Below are 17,867 nucleotides of genomic sequence, written 5' to 3' on the forward strand. Positions count from 1 at the left end.
AACTTTTGTAAGATGCAATGGCAGAAGGGACTCAAAGACACAGTTTTTCACCTTGGAAAGACACCAAGTTTGGTGTTTTGGGGTGGAAGACACCCCAAAATTTGGAAGAATACCCTGGGAGTGAAAATGTCAGCAATTGTTAGGGCCTTGCTTTCTGAAGGAGGTGGTCATGGTGGAGCAGTGACTCTGCAGTGATTCAAAAGGAACACTGCCATCTAGTGCACTTTGAACAGACAATTTTCGTATTAAAAAAAGCATGATTTGCATCTGTTTGTGCAAAGGCTGGAGGCACTGCCAGGTAAGAGAAGGCATTGTATTTTTGTTGCATAGAGAATCAGCCTTTTAACTTGCAGGTGATCACTAAATATTAAGATGAAGAGGAATGAACAACCAACCCCCTTCTAACACTCTCATTAAGCATAAGAAACTATTTTAGCTGAAATCTGTGCTTGATCCATGAAACAGGTTTCACCAGCTGGCAGTGGGTAATGTGTCAGGAGGGTGGCAAGCTCACCTATCTCATGTGCTCACTTGCACCCAGACTGTTCCATGTCCACAGGCTTTCTCTGTGTAACAGCAAGATTCATGGTTGCAAGAAACTCCTGTTTGTAAAAGTGGATCACTTTCTCTTTTTTTTAGAAGAGGTGGCATGGGCTCTATTAAAGCAGGAAGTGGCAGCCCTTCCCCTGTTTGGGAATAACTCTTTTGCTCGGGCACTTGAGATCCCCAGTGCTGAGATGCAGGGTGGGAAATGCCTGCATGTGGCACCAAGAGCAGATGTCTGCCTGGTGGCAGACAGCTGAGCTCTGCACTGTGCAGCTGCAGGGGGCCAGTGGGGAATGAGGCTCAGGGGCTGGCAGAATGAACTCTTCTCAAGAAGGAGCCCCTCAAGCTCATTTTCAAACCTGTCAGAAACTACCTCCCACTTACATCAGTGCAAGTCAAAATAATCTGCACAGATCTGTTGTCTACTGTCACTAGGGTGGCTTGTGACATGCCCTGCTCACCTGACCTGTTGGTGAACAGTGCCTTCTTTCAGGTTAGGACAACTGAACAGGTTTTGGCTCTGCAGCCTCTTCCATGGAGGAAGAAAGGATATTTCACTCTCCATCCTGCCTATGAAGCAGATGAAAGTTCTTTCAAGTTGGATCATGATCCTTGTGGGGCTGTAGGGGGGATTCACAGGGAATTGCAAAGTGTTTGTTAGCCTCAAAATGGCTAATTAGTTTTAATCATTGGCAGCAACTCAGAAATTACAGCTGGTTCTCATGCTGATGCCCTGGAGCAGCAAAGCTGTTGCCCACAGTTAAAGGCAGCCAGTTGTTCCTTCCTAGTGCAAATGCCTGACAAAAGGGTAAACTTTCAGACTTAATTTTATGTCAAGAAATTCACCCAATCCATTCTGCATGGGGTGAATCACCACTGTGAGCATGCTGTGTGAACTGCCTGCATCCTGACAAGGCTGATAGCTCTGCTCCTACACTCACAGCAGAAGCATGTGCTTACTTAGCAACAAGCAGCTGATGAATTCATCTGATCCCTCCACTAGATGGGATGCAAGCACCATAATTTCTAAGCGTTTCTGGTTGAAATGTGAAGTTCCAGCACAGCCTGCTGAATATAACTGGCTGCCATGCCAGATACTACTAGCCAGGGGCTATGAAAGGCAAAAGTGCTTAGTTCCAGTTCCTCTTCAGCAGAAAGAGCACAAAAAGGGAAATGGTTCAGTGCCCCAGAAACATGATACATAAGTGATTGGGGATGACATCATTCAGCAATCAGGCAACACGGTGTCCTGCAACCCTCTAGGTCCTAACCTAATGTGAACAGAAACGAGCGAGCAAGCCAGGGTTGAGACTTGTCACTTCAGCATTGTCACTAGATATAGAAAGTGCTGTCAGCTGTCCAGAGAGACATGAGCTTATTTTTGGAAGCAGTATGAAAGTTAACATTTTTATAGATCTGTAACCTTAACACAGTACAATCTCACTCCATTACTGCTAGTAATGTTCACTATACCAACAATTGTACTTACTCATTATCCTAGATTAATGATAGTAGATACTATTATTAATAACTCTATCCCTCTCCCTTTATGCATTTATTTTTTTGTGCAGGACTCAGGAATATTGTTATTACTACTTTCTCTTGGGGGGGGCAGGGGTGGTGAAATGCACCACAAATAAATAATTTGTCCAAAAACCCTGAGCAAAGGCATAGCACAAACAAGCAGGACCTGCATGTCCTGGTTCTCAGCCTTATGAACAATGTTGTGCACTATCAGGGCCCTTCATCACCATGAAATTCACAGGCAGTTAGACACAGTCCCTTTTGAAAGCCTCTTGGATTTTTATCTTGACAGTGCAGCAGATTAGACATTGATTGTGTTGCCTCTAATGTTAAAGATACATGTTTACCAAAATTAAATGTGAAAATAAGTACAATCTTGAGGTCACTAGGTCACGTGGTATATTTTTATAGTCAGGCTTGTTTCATCTCTTTACTTTCAGTTTTCAGAATGCCAAACATTTTCATCCTGTCACCATTCAGACAGAACTCGTGTATTGTCAGTCCAAATTGGACAGTTGAGTAGAAAGCAACATGAGCTTGTGGGATCTGGGAAGGTGTAAGGAATAAGTAAGAATTCTAGTATGAGCATGAGTTGATTAGCAGTGCAATGATTATATGCTTTGTAATTTAATGCCTAGCATTATGTTCCACAGTTAAAGTCCCCTGGAGAGGAACTGAACGCTTGTAATTCCTCCCAAGCTAAAGCCTCGGAGGCCACTGAAGCAGTTAGGCAATACTGCATCAGGTACGTTCAGCTCATGCTTTCAGTGCTTCCCTAGGAAAGACTTGCACTCTGAAGCACTTTCATGGCAAAATGATGGATTCTATTCCAGGGGAATCAGAGAATACCCATGGCCCTTTAGGTTATGTTTACTTTGAGCTAATGGCCTCTCAACTTCATTTGGGTACAGCTTTGTTTCATTTATCCCTAATGGTGCAATTGCAACCACTCTAACTGTTGCTCCTTTGATATCCTGCAAGTATTGTCACATATCAGATACCATAGGCAAGGCAGAATCTCCTTTGTTCTGCATGACAAAGGAATATTAGAGGGTCAGAAATGCAGGTACAAGTCTCCTGGAAGTTCCCTTGATGTGCTGACACCACTCACTTTCCAGCAAAAAATGCAACTGAAAGGACAACACCCGTGCCTAGTATGAGCCTCTGGTATGCCAGAGGTGGGAAGCAGCATTTTCTCACACTATTACTTTTGACTATAATTGCTGTTGTTTCCCCACCATCCTTCTCAAGAGGTTTGCAGGTCACCTTTGTGCGCTGCTGTCTAGCTATGGCTTCTTGAGATCTCTATCATTCATGTGTATTATGGCTTTCATATTTCACTGGTGTTGGCACAATTGCAAGGGAACAGCATTTTATTCCCATTGCAGACTTCCCCTGGCTCCGGTGATACCCACCTTGCCCATGGTGATGGACCAGTTAAGACAGATGCTGGCCACATTGCCTGTTGGTAATATCTGTCTGTGCTCAGAAGCTGTATTCCACAGTGAGGTCCTCATTTAGCAGACAATAACAAGCAGATAGTTCCCACCCACTGAGAGCTCGCTGCCTAGGGTTATGGAAAAATATATCAAGTGGAGGTCAAAGAATAGTAGAGGGCAATAATAAAACACTGACCACCCTGCTTTCCATGGGCCTCTTGCCTCAGGGATAACAGTCAACCTTGCCTGTGCAGGACCAGCTGTCTCTTGCTTAATACATACATACACACATGCACACACACACAGAGCCTGAGCATAAATTAAACAGCCTTTGGAGGGCTAACAAAGAGCAAATGCTAAATTCAAGCCAGATGTGCCCCACTCCTTAGACACCAAGAAGCAGCTTTGGGCTGGAGTTCCATGCTCCTGGAGGTGACTGGGATTGCAGGCCTCATGGAAAACTCCAGCACTTAAAGGTTCTTGAAGGTCTCACCTTTCCTCCAGGATTCCTGCACCCAGGCTACTCTCCAAGAGGCAGGCTGCTGTCCTGGTGTCCCTGCACCTTGCCTAAACACCATCCTTCTTGGAAGAAAGCAGGTGAGGCAGTAATGTTGGTTTAACTATGTTCTAATTAGATACTTGGAAAACATATGGATTTAAACCTTTAGAGCCTGACAATCTAGAGGATCCCATTCCTATGTACCCTATTCAGTGTAGGCATCTTTTGGGGCCTATGTAATCCAGCCTTTTCCTGCTAATGTTGGGTCTGAGTCTCTCACATCCAGTGTAGCAGACAAGTGAGTCAATGCAGGGCTGAGCAGGCAAGGTGGAGCAGAAACCCTGCTGCAGAATATCCTGCTCCATGGCTTCAAAATGCACAGCAAACCTGGTGAAAATATCAGTGGCCTTGGTGCTCAGAGAGAATGCCTGTGGGAAAAGAGCCATCAGAATGGATTTGTGGATTAGGAAATCTCTTGTGAACAAGTCCAAAGCTGTCCTGGAAATTATATTTTTAATTTCAAAAGACAGCTTCTTCTGAATTTTTTCCTTTTTGATTAACTAGGAATTGCATCAGCATCCCCATTATTTTTGCTAAATAAAACTCTGTTTGAGTTTCAGTCCATAAAGCTCGATCAAATGCATTTTACTATTGCTGTCTAAACATTTCATCTGGTTAATGTTTAACTTCAAGTATTTTTAATATTTGTACTTACTAAATTATTCGGAGAGAAGCTACTGATCCTAGGCCAAATGCTGATGTCATTTACACCAACAATTAGCCCAACATTGCCCAACTCCCCCCAGGTGCTGGCAGGGCTGGAGGCTCTGCTGTCCTCCCTCGTTCTTCCCACAGATGGCAGCCTCTTAATTTGGCTTTTTCCTGCTCAGCTGCTGGGCAAAAGGCGGCAGGGAAAACGGCCTGACTGTATTTTTGCCTTGAACATGAAAGATTTTTGTCCTTCTTGATTTAACCTTCGCTTGTCAGACTAATGGAGGTGGGGGAAAGAAGCCAATCTCCAAAAGTCCAGAAAAAAAGGACGGGATTTCACATTAACTCATGAAATATCAGAGGCAATTGCACAGTCAATATGTCAAGAAATAGCTGTCAGAAAAGTCTGAGTCAAATGCCAAGTGAAATCTTCACAGGAAAAGGAAGCAGGCCCAGCTGAACACCCCTGCTATGGCATGTTTTGGGGTACAGCTACCTCTTGCAATCACTTTTTAGAGACTTAAAAACTCTCTGTGACTGGCTAAAAATAAGCCTTGGCACGTTTTGCGCAGACTTTGCAAAGCCCTGTTGCAGATAGGAACTAAAGCTCACCAACCCTGCAAGGTAAGGTCTAAAAGTCTTTTCTAGATGGAGGAAAGTGAGGCAGCAAATGTGGGCTGTGCACAGTTCAGTATTAGGCAGAAGTATTTTGGCAAGGGGTGAGATTTTTATCTTTTTGTTTTAACAGTGCTCCCTGCTGTGCCAGCAGTTGTAATGGTACAAAGGTGTGTTGCAGTGGTAAGATTTGCCCGACATGAGCACATTATTCTGATAAAAATACTTGAATGACAATATAGCCATGTTAATACTAGAGTTTGTATAGCTTTACTGAACTAAAGTTGAAGCAGTACAACCTTGGTATATAGATAAGGACTAAGTATCTTATCCAAACATATGGAGCAAGTAAATGACTGATCTGGGAATAGCTCACAGCAGTCCTTCTTCCCAAGCTGCTTTTCAGACTGCCCAAAACTATTCTGTTCACATTTCCTCTCACCCAAGGGTAACACAAAGCATCATTTGTCAAAATGTCATGGTTTAAAACGAGATGCCACACTCTTATTTATAAAACCAAGTGAAACAAAACATTGGAAAAATGTTTGTCTCCTGTCTGTCCTCCTTTTAGTGATACCTGTAATTCTTGTGTGTGCTTCTAGAGGAGTGAGTTCAGTAGAGCCTGGCAAAATACAGATGTTTCTGTGGAATCACTTGTGATAGTTTGCATTGTTTGGGTTTTTTTAAATGTATATTTACCAATGTAAATTTATGCAGAGACCAGCATACCCATCTGTCAAGTGAAAGTATGACAGTGACTTAACAGTATACATCTAACTACTTGTAATATGTTCATTATTGGAAATGGCTCTGTCCCTGAGGAATTTCATGAAGCCTTGGATCTCAGGTTTCCTCTCCATATAGGTGTGGGACTCAGCTCACAGAGCCCTCCAATGGAGACAGCCTTAATAAGAGACCAAACAAGGAGTAGTGCAGTCTCCAAAGGGAGGAGGAAGCGAGGGGACAGGTGACAGAGAAAGGCTTGGCAGAGCTACCAAAAATGATCATCCAAAAGTATAATGGGATGTGCAGTAACGCCAAATGAAAAGGAAATGACCCTTTGTTGGGGGAAGCAGTAGGGCAGATTCATCACTGCACCCCGTGTGAAGGTTATGCTTTAGTAGTGCTGTTCTCCATTTGAGCTGCTTTATTTCCATGGCTCTGCATTCCTGTCTGAGCCACCATATACCTCACTTTTGTAGCAGTTAAGATAATGGACCTTCCTGTTATCCTCTTCAGGTCAGCCTTTGCAAGTTGTCTTCCCTACATGTTACACCAAAACTTGTATTCCTTGCTCCCCACAGAAAAGCTGTATGGGCAAGGAGGAATGTCCATGGAGCTGTTCTCTCCAAGGAGCACCATGAAGCAAGACTACAGAGCACTGATCATATGAGAGTCACTAGGGGCAACTGGAACAGGCACAGATGGCTCTTCAGCTAAGCCAGAGTGAAAAATTTCAAGGCAGTCATCAAAACCAAATTAAATATTTCTGAAGTTCAGAATATTTTTTTTCTTTTTGAACTTCATTTTTCTGTGGAAAAACTCTGTTAATTCAGTATTTTGGGACAAAAATTAATTTTGAATTATCTGGATTTCCCTTGGGAAGGAAATTCTGCTTTTCTATGAGCTAGAAGTGATGTATCTTAAAATTCCCAGGCAACAATCTTATATTGGTATTTTTAATTCTGAGGACCATTCCCATGAGTTTCTAATGTTTTTAAAGTAGGTCAAATTTTGAACACAAAAAAAAACCTTAAGAGTTATGCCCCTTTCATCTTTTCTTAGGAGCAATAAGCCTTTTTGGTATTATTGCTGGCTTAAATATTAAACAGGAAGCAAATTACATTTCCAGTCATTAAAGTACAATAGAACAGCTCTATTGTCTGAATCAGTGCAATATTAGGTCAGATTGTCACAAAATGCTCGAAAATGAAGTCATATTGAAAATATGCGATAAATTAGACTTTTTATGCTTTCACTATGAGCTCTGCCTGATGAGGGACTATTTCTTCATTTCTGCCAATTAAGGTAGGGCATTCATCCCCCAAAACTTGAATTCTGTAAACATCTATATGGAATTTGATATTCACATGCATAAAGCTACCACAAAAACACAATGCATTTTAACATTGCTGTTTACAAGAGTCCAATTTTACTTCACCAACAGAAGCACTGGCTTGCAACTCTATTGGTGTGAAAGGAATTGTTCCCTATGCAATTTGAGCTGAGGCAGCACAAAAAGGTGGATCTACAGAGTGATCCACATCCTTTTGTTATGGTGCTCGTCTACTCAAACCCCTGCTCACAAGAATGTAATGCTAGGACAGACCTGAAAGGTCTTGTAGGGACAAGCGTAGACAACACTCTACAGAATCTGACACCTAGGGCCTGGTAGCCTCCCAGAGTGTTGTACTGACTGTATTTGTAATCTTGGATTTGCCATGAAATCCAACAGCAAAGCTAAGCAGAAGCTGGCACATGTGCTTAGAGAGGTGACATGCTACCATGGAGCTGACTGGTGCTATCATGTCTTCAGGAGGAGCAGGAAGCCCTGGGGAGGTTTGGGTTGTTTCTTGCAGATGCTCTGTTTCCAGTGTTGCAGTTCCCAGCCTGTCCCAGCAAAGCAGCATGCCACTCAGGATCTTCCTGTTTTGCTGCCTTGGGCAACTCCCAGAGGGCAGTTGACCCCAGTCTGTTGTAATTTTAAAAGCATCCACCATCAGGGATCATATGGCCTCCAAAGACTATTACAGTGCTGAACGCACAGAAGTTTACTGCCAGAACTTTGTACTGTTCCCCTCATTCATTCTTCCCTTTTCTAGACTAAACAAATCTAGTTCCTTTGTTCTTCTTTTGTAGGCCATGTTTTCTAAGACCCTTACCATTTCCACTTCAAAGATTTTAGTCTCTGATCTTTATAACCTCTTTTAAATGCAGCGTATGAAACCAAACACAGTATTTCAGCTGAGGCCTCCTTGGCACGGGTATAGAAGATTTCTCCCTGGGTTTAGTTTTGGCATGACAGTTGGTTTTGGATACCCTAGCATGAGATTTGCCCTCTTCTCCTTTGCTTTTTATTTCACTTGCTATCCTGCAATTGTTAATGATGACATCAAAAGAAGCAGACCCACATCACCACTGGAAACCCTGTTCCCTCTTGGGTGAGGAAATCACTGCTAACTTGCCGGGCATCACTGATACAACTGCAATTCCCACCAGAAATGTGGCCTTATGAGACATGGGGGACGGCATTCAAGAAGAACTTTTTGATCTGCATTGCTTCAAAATCAGTACACTGTCCCTCCACAGCACGCCTCACAAATGCACCTCCATGTATTAATGAACTGCCACCTGCACACGGTGCTACCTGGAGGTACTAGCTGGGAGGTATCTGCTCCCTGATGGTCACAGCATTTCTCACTCAGTGGAATAGCTCAGCTACAGGAGCTCTCAGCTCATTCCTGATATTTAACTACACACTGTGAAAGATTTATGTATATGAAATGTGCTCAGTTTTACTGTCATGCAACATTGTTTTGACAGCCCAGATGAAGTTCCAGGTATGACATTATCAAACAGAATATGCCCTAGAGAAATTATTTTTCTGAGTATTTTATTTCACACTCTGTCTCATCTTAAAAATGCAGAACAGGCCACAAGGAAATTAAAGCTTTGATTCGGCACAGAACCTCAGCATATGCTTATGTTGAAGCAGCTACGCAGTCAGAAAATGCCTGTGGTTAAAATCCTAGTGTTTCATGACAATACTCATTTGAGTCTGATGGGGATCTTTGCCTTCTTCTAGTACCAGATGAGATGTAACCCACAAAAGTGGAATAAAAATATAAAGGTAATGTTGTGTTCAGGGAGGTAACAGGGGAGGAAGAGAGATGGCCTTGTTTTTAATACCAATTCTGAAATTGAATATATGAAGGGAGTGAGGGCTGCTTCAAGTGCCTCTGAGAATGATGAAAGAAGCCAGGCCCTGTCCTGGCAAGGACCTCTCACAAAGCCCAACTCATGGGACAGAGGAGTTTTCTCCAAACAGGTAGTGGAACCACCCAAGCTCACGGCAACAGGACACGTGGTTGTGCAGGAAGGACCACAACAAGGGACGCTTCCTGGAACCCCAGTGACAAACTTTGGCATGGAAGACGGAGAAACCATGTGGATTGGGAGCCCTTCCATGCATGGCTACAAGAGATACATATAAACACTCTTGACAGGAACACAGAAAGAACCTTGGGTAAGGGGGGTAACTTTACATTGGGTGGTCCACACTAACAGAATGACCAAGAAAAGCAAACATAACCAATCTCTAGGATGAGGGAATTGGAGAAGTGTTGTGCTTGATCACATAGGAATAGTATGGCAGGAAGAAAAGGCAAGTAGGAAGTTCAGCATTCTTCAGAGGAATGATAACCACCAAATCTCAAATAACCTAGTGCACAGGAAAGAAGGATAGTAAGCGAATAGTTTAGATAAAGTGTGAGTTTAATTTGGTCGGACATGAGAAGGATGCATGCACAAAGGAAAAGGTAGGTCAGATGGGCAGGGCTCTGAAAGAACAGTGCAAGCATCAAAGACAATCACAAACACCAGCAAAACCGAAAAAAACCCCAAGAGATGTTGAGAACAGTCAAAAACTCTATAAATACAGTAATGGTGTAACAACAAGGGAAGGCCTGGGCCTTCTCTTCAATGGGAAAGGAGGGAGACTGACACAGCTCACTGCCCTCCGGGTCCTCCTGGAGGCACCAGCGCTCTTGGGGCTCCAGAACGCTCCTGGTGCTCCTCGCTCCGGACCTGGCTGCAAACGCAGCACCTACGAAGGCCGCCTTTGCTGCCAGAACACCTGCCGGCTCTGCCTGAGGGGCTCTCTGCCCCAGGCCCCACAGCGCCCACGCGAAGGATCCCCGGGCCAGAGCAGGGACCAGAGAAGCGCTCCTGGGAAAACGCCTTTCCCTCGCTTCCCGGCGTGAGCGCATCACGCAGGCTGCGGGGCGGGCGCGCTGTCGCGGCTCCTGCCTGCGAGGAAGGAAACGATCCAGTGTCCCTTCCTCCCACCCCGGCCGCCCCTCTCTTCCCCGTTCCCCGTTCCCTGGCCCGCCCCCCCCCCCCCGCCGGGTCCGCCGCGGGCGCCGGGCGGGGGCGGGGGCGCCGCCCCATTGGCCGAGCGCGGCCCGTCTGCCGCGCTCCCGTTGGCCCGCGCCGCCGCCGGCCCCGCCCCGCTGCCGCTCTGCCATTGGTCTCCCGACCCGGGAGGGCCCCGTCCGGGGCCCGCCCCCTCCGGGGTCATTTAAGTTTATGGAGGAAAATAAATAAATAAAGCGGGAAATAGAAATGCGTAGAAGGCGGGGGGGGGCGTGGCGGGGGGGAGCGCAACCTAACCTGCTGCCTGGCCCGCGGCGACCAATCGGCACCCGAGTGCCGGCACGACTGACACCTCCGCCCAGCCAGTCACCGCTCCCGAGCAGCGAAGACGGCCCCCTAGCGTTCTAAAATCCGGCCAATGAGAGGCGCCGCAGGTTTGACCGACGTTTCCACTTTCCAGTAGGAGGGGCGCATAGCGGACCGGCTTCGCCTATCGAGAACTAGCCGTGAGTCGAGAGGAGGCGGGCGGCCCCAGACGGTGGCGGGAGGCGGGGCCTGCCTTGAGTGGCGGCGCTGCGAGCCAATGGGTGCGGGCCGGCTGGGCGGGGGGGCCGGGGGCCAATGAGGGGGCCCTGCGAGGCGGCGGCGGCCGCCTCTGAAAGTGCCGCGAGCCGGCGGCGCCCAGCGCGGGGCAGGGGAAGATGAGAGAGGTACCGGCGCTTCCGGGGTCAGCGCGCGGCCGGGGGCGGGGCCCGGGCCTGCTCCGCCCACCGGGGGCGGGGCGGGGACGTGAGGGGCGGTGGGGGGCGAGGGGCTCCCGCGTCCCGGCGGGCAGGGAGAGCTCGTATGCCGGGGGCGAGCGGAGCCGGTAGTCCTGGAGGTGGAACGGCTCGCACCTGCCGCCTCCCGGAGTTTTTTCGCCGTCCCGAAAAAGTTTGGGAGCCGGCGGGGCCACTCCCCTGAGGGTGCGCGCGGCCGGAGAGGGAGACTTGGCACCGACATTCCCCCCGCTTGTCCCCCCCCCGCGCTGCTCCTCCTCCTCCTTCTCCAGCCGCGCCGCTGGGAAAAGTTGGCGGCGCTCGTTTGTGAGCGAGGGTCGGGGAGGGAAGAGATGCCCGAGAACCATCTGGACACAATCCCGTACAGTGTGCTCCGGGATGACCCCGCTCGAGCAGAGAGGTTGGGCCGGATGACCCAGTGCGGCCCCTTCCAGCCTAGCCCAGCCTGTAATCCAGTGGTTCCGAGAGGGCAGGTCGGGGCTATCCCCCGGGAGAAAGGCAGTGCCGCGGCCCGGGATGCCCCGCGGGGTGCGGGCTGAGAGCCGGCCTGGGGAGGAGCTGCTCGTCCCCCCGCACCGAAGGGCTCAGCTGCTTGGGTTTTTTGGGGGCTTTGGTTCGTTTTTGACGCCGTCCCCGAGGGCTCACGGAGCAAATCAGCTGCTGCCCGTTCTCCCCGCGGAGGCTCCGGCAGCGCCGTCCCAGCCGAGCGCACCGCGCGTCCCACGGCGCTGCCGGAGCCGTCGGTCCCTTGTCCTTCCTCCCGGCGCCGGGCAGCTGCCTGTGCCCAGGGGACAGCGCCGTGTGCCCGGCTACCCTTGTCCCTGCCAGCAGGGAGGGGGCTCGGCGTTTGGCAGTCGGAGCGCAGGAAAGAAAAATGGATTTGCAGGTTGAGGAGGAAACGGGCTGCCGCACTGCCCGTCGTGTTCCCAGACCTCGTCTCCTTTTGTAGCCGAGCAAGCCGGTGCGTCTTAGGTTAAAAGCCCTCCTGTCAGCCTTGGAGCCCTCTGTGCTGAGTGGCAAATTGTGAGAAAGTAAGGCTCGCTGTAAAGCAAATTAATGTGCAAAACCCTGAAGCTCAGCTCTCCGAGCGGAGTAATTATTTTAGGAGCAAAAAGTATCTCCATAAAAGCTGTTGTTGTCTACAGCTACTGGATCACAGTCCTGAAATCCGAACGCCTTCCTGGGTCTTTCTGAATGCCTGGGATATGCTCTCAAACAGAAATGATGGGTTTGGAATTTACGGGGCTGAGGTTGTAGAAATGCAGAACCATTTCACGTCTGAGAGTCTCGGGGTGCTTTGCAAGAACGGGTAACTCAAGACAAAAATAAATCTGTGATAGGAAAGTACTGTATCCTTCTCTTACACGCACAAAAACCCCTCAGAGGCAAGAGCTCTTTCAGCTGTTCAGAGGATGCAAAGAGAACGCAGTATTAGAGCTGACTGGGAGGATCCTTCCCTCCCCAGTGGAAAATGTGGTGTTTGTGAAGTTGCAGTTTTCTGCAAGAAAGTTCCAGTTTTACTGGGAAAAAAAAGTTACATTATTCTGACCGGAAAATTAAAGTGATGGCTCATGGCTACCTGCCTTGCAGACTTCTGTCAATTCTTCTTCCTGCTTACAGGGAGAAAACGCAGTTAATAAAATCTTCCCCTTAGAGACTTCCACTTTTTTTTTTCTTGTTTTCCCCCGTTTTCCTGTTTTCCCCCTTTTAAAGGAATTGCTTGGAATTTTTATTCCACAAAGGACATGAGAGCTTTACTTCTTACTCTGAAACAGAACTAAATATTTTTTCACAGCACAAAAATTCCAGTATTTGGCCAGCCTGATTCAAAACTTCTGGAAACTTGGGGCCAGATCTTTGGCTTGTACAGACTGGCTAGTTCCATTGTGTTTAGTCCACAGAGGATTTGGCCCTAGTTAATTAATGGTTCACCCAAGGTCATGCAGCGAGTTGATTTTTAAAGCTGGAAACTGAATCCAGAGCTGTTATTATTCAATCCTGTCATATATCTTGAAGTTTACTGCACAACATTATATTTTTCTTAGACAAGCTGGATTAATAAGAGGCAGAATCCACGAGGCTCTGATTGCAACTTTTCTTAAAAATCATGTTCTTAAAAAAAAAATCTATTCAATCGTGATCTTACTAGAAAAGCGAGTAAATATGTTGTAATTAGTGCATAGGTGACACTCACTACCGAGGGAGAGAGAGGCCTGAAAAACTGCTTTTGTTATTTAAACCTTTCTTTCAAAGTACAAAAGCATTTGATTGGCACTTCACTGATTTAATAGTCCATTTGTAATGCAGGAAGAACATTACAGAAAATTTTAGCATTATTTTAAATCTCATCATTTAATCTGTAGGTGTTTTTAAAAAATCTTCATTTCTAGGAGAAGAAAACTTTCTGATAGCATGTGGAATCTGTGACTAGTCAGTTGTTAAAGATATGAATGCCTTGTGTCTTCCAAAATGAAATGGTTTATGAGTCTTTAACTGTATCCTGTTTGTTGTGGTACCACAGAAGTAAAACACAAGAAAAATCCTTCTGGCTGAGGATTTAATGTTTGGTCTGCTATGATGTAACATTAGGAATGGAACCTAAGTCCTCTGGTTTAAAATTAGGGTTGCTAGCATTCATATTAAAGTGAAGAACTGTTCAGATCCTGTGCAGCAGCAGTACCAGATGTATGGGATACCAGCTAGCACCTTCAATCATCTGAATATACAGAGGTGGTCTTTCACCTGTACTTGCATAAAGATGCATTGCGAAGGTCAACTTTTTTTCTGTTTTACACGGGGGGAAGATACAAAGGCCAGAAATCCAAACAGACTGGCTGCACACACCCCTTTCCCCCAGTGTTTCTGATTTTTTTGGGGAAAATAAGATTTCATAAAGTTCATAAAGGCTTGTTTCTGCCTTCCAAATGTTTGAGGAGTGACTTCATTGCTAAAATGTTATATGCTAGAAAGACTTTGAATTAAACAGCACTGAAATGACTTCCCAATGTCAAAAGGCAGTCAGTGACAGAGTTTGAACAGACCTTCTGCCTCCCAGGCCACAGCTGCACCTATTGGCTTCGTTGTCCCATCCCTCCTACGCACATGCATGCCTGGCATTGTTTTGGAAATACAGCAGAAACTTGATAATTCAAACTGATGACTTGGAGAGCCACTTGTGGAATTAATTTATTGGGTAAATTAATGACTAGATATGCAGGCAGATTTAAAAATAATAAAAAAAAAAGGTGGTGTGCCATAGTGTATGGTTTGTTAATTCAGTGTGATTTATTTGTCACTGCATGAATTGAGTATCCTGGAAAATATTTTGTTAGAAATTTTGTAAGTAAAGTCTTAAATCTCAGCATGGTTCTGTTCTTGTTATGTAAATCTGTGAGGGGAATTGGGTTTCCAGCTCTTCAATGACGAGTTATAATTTGGGATTAGAAATTAATCCATAGCACCTATTTTGTGGCACAGGATTTATAGCATGCCTCAGAGGTTAAACCATAGCCTTAGTATACTGATCTGTGCTGCAGGCTTATTTGATTTCGGCAGGGCTGCCTGCCTAAAACAAATAGGATTTGATCCTTGCTGGGTAACCTTGGTCAAATTCCAGGCGGCCCTCAAGACTTACTATTTCCATCTTGGTATTAGAAAATAAGTGAGTTCTTTCTGTTTATTTTTCACAGGGCCTCAGTATTGTTCAGTATAGTTTGTCATGTGAGGCTGTAAATCCCTTCAAGCGAGGTGGAATTTTAGATTTGCAAACTGTTCCCAAATGATTGCATGCGTATCATGAAGGAGAAGGCAGTCCTCTAGCCAAGAATGGACAGAATTTACCGAGTTTAGCTCATTAAGATTCCAGAGTGACTGCAGATATTAATGTAGAAGATGCTATGGGGAAAAATAATTATTTTTAATTTGCTCAAAGTACCAAATTAATGTTAAGTAAGCAGAATTCATCTGTAATTGCCCAGGAAATTTTACCAGCAGTTTAGGCTCTCTGAAGAGGTATTGCAGAGGATGTGCACAAATCATTACATTATTGATAAACAAACAAAAAAATACAGTGTTTCAAATTGGCAGCTATTAGTAAACTTTGCTTGTTTACCCTTACATCAGCGTGCTGACCCTTGATCTTGGGTATCAGAGCAACCCAAGCAAGTCAAAATTTCGTTCTTTAATTTTCTTGAGCAGTATATTCACTGAGAGGAAACATTGAGCATATCTGAAACAAAAGAAAATAGTTGCCATTGACTAGTTTTCACAACCAGAGGTGATTTTGGAAGGTCTGTGTTGCTTTGGGAAGTCCCATGTTTGTGGCCTGAGTAGGGTGAGCTGGAAATAAAAAGATTTTGGTGTGTAGATAATTTTGTTCTTACTGATAGAAATGGATCTCACATTATACTCTGATTTTCCCAGATATTATTGAAAGATGCCTCAAGGAATACCAGAATAAGACATTTTGTTATCAAATTTCTTTGTAAGAGAAAGTTCTGATCTTGACTCTTTAACAGCTCATTCAAAGAAATAATAATTTCTTATTTTTTAAATCCAATATGATGTCCAAGCGAATTATTGCCTCTTATATTTTCTTGAAAGCATATTGAAGACTGAGTACTTGTTTACTGGTCTGGGTTCCTGGCTTAAGACCTGGGCCTCGTGAAGTTCTCTGCCACGAATAGCATATTTGACTTTAGGGAAAAATTGCTCACTCTTTGTTTCCTATCTGTGCAACAAGAATAATACCATGTGCTGTCATCATGAATATTTGCAAAGGTATTTGCGTGGAGAACTCCAAAATGCAGCCATCGGGATTATAAATAATATCTAAAGTAATAATTTCAGATGGTAGGGGCCAATTTTTCCATTGGCTGTTTGGTTTGACAATAAATGCCAGTGTCAGTAGTTTTATAAACTTTGATGTAGTTATTCTGGGTTTACATCAGAAAACAGAAGGTGGCTTAGACATGAATTTCCTCTTTGAAATAACTGAAGTGACATCAGTGGAATTATACAGGAATGATTTTGGCATTGATATTGCTGAAAGACATAGTGCTCTCTGAGTGCTTTGGCCTCGTACAAAGTGAGCTGTATTAGTACTACAGGAGTTCACAGCTCCTTTGGAATTGCAGTCTCCTCTTTACCATTTTAAGTTTTCAAGTACTGCAGCTAGCAAGTACTGTTTCTGGAAGAAATTCCAGGATTCAGAAATGTGCGTCTCCCACCCCATAGTAATTGTGCACACGAATTGCCTAATTTCCCGCATGACTTTCAGCACATCCGTTTGACTAAAGCTTAAGAAAGTGGAAGTTTTAAAGCATTTTTGTAGCAAACTCCAGTCAGACATCTAGGCTGCTTTTCTTATACATAACACTTTCTGTTTCCAGACACTGTAAATATTGGCCTTCAGAATAGCTTTGTGCAGTGTTTACCCACATCACTTTATGGAAGATGAAGAAAGCAGAAAATACCCACTGTTTCCAAAACTGGTGATAATTTTTAACTGCTTGTATTTTTGTATGCATCTTTTGAGATCTTGAGGCTTTATTTCCATCACCACTGGTTCTGTACACTTCCATCTCCCACTGATGCTGGTTGTAAGTTGCAGTCATTAAGCATAAGTACCTCAAGGTAGTTATTAAACGCTGTCAAAACTCATGTAGAAGTTACAGCTTTTAGGTGCAGAAAAACAAGGCAAAGTTCCGGGAAACCGGTTGAAAGTGCCTGAAGTTTAGGCCTCTCGCAAAACTGTCATTCTTCTCTATTTTTAAATGTACCAGAATGAAATTAGGGATTGAAATGGCAGTTGCTGCTATTCTTCTGTTAAATGCAGCAATATCTGTTTTGTTAAGGATTTTTTTGTTTCATAACTGTGAAGTAAATAAATAAAATCTTTGTGCTGTTTAGGTGGAGTTTAAATGTGGGTTCCAGATTGTCTCCAAAACAATTTGTAGGACTTCTCCCCATTGTAGTGCATGAATAACACCCACTGAACTCAATGTGAGGGTTTTTTTATCGTGTGGCTGAAAAGAAGGGTCCCTATTTATAGCATTCAAACGTTGGCAGGTGCAAGACTGGTGAGAAATGTTAGTCTCACACATACAAACTAGTTGTTTAGGAGAGACTTCTACGTGGTGGGAGCTGCTCCTCGCTGGGCCGCTAGAATCAACAGCGTTGCTCAGTGGCTGTCTTCTTGTTGAGATCAATCAGCTTGCATTTCCAGGAGGGTGTGTAACCAAGAAGGGCCTGATGGTGCTGATTGCAGTAATATACTTAGCTATGGCAGCCTTAGCTATTATTTATAGAAGTGCTAATTATATCAATAGAAATAGCAATATTAATACTGTTAAGTGTCAGAATCCACGCTTGACAGCATGAACTAAACACAGCTACTGTGAAACAAAGCAGCCAGCTTGTCTCCCTTGTCAAACCACCAATATGCATTTCAGGAAGAGTACACACCCACCTTAATTGCTTGGGGTCTCACCATTTTTGCTCATCTTGTTATATCACTATCATTTCAAGCTGAAAACTCACAAGACCGGCTGTTCCCATGAAGTGTAGACTGTATTCAAAGTCAGTCTGGAAAATTCAAACTGTGACTAAAAGCGTTACAGTGGATTCCAGTTTAAAGCTGTCATTCTACAATGCTGGGGA

General features: G+C 44.9%; 1 protein-coding gene across 1 annotated transcript in view; it reads left to right on the top strand.

Moving 5' to 3' along the window:
* The first annotated feature begins 11,060 nt into the window (after nt 1-11,060).
* Nucleotides 11,061-17,867, top strand: part of ZBTB20 (zinc finger and BTB domain containing 20) — a 473,573-nt gene continuing 466,766 nt past the window's right edge. Inside the window, exon 1 of the mRNA XM_084225372.1 lies at nt 11,061-11,138. The gene's annotated coding sequence lies outside the window, so the exon portion shown is untranslated. The remainder of the gene's footprint in view (nt 11,139-17,867) is intronic.

This window comes from Fringilla coelebs, assembly GCF_963513975.1.
Source record: "Fringilla coelebs genome assembly, chromosome: 2".
Lineage (NCBI taxonomy): Eukaryota > Metazoa > Chordata > Aves > Passeriformes > Fringillidae > Fringilla > Fringilla coelebs.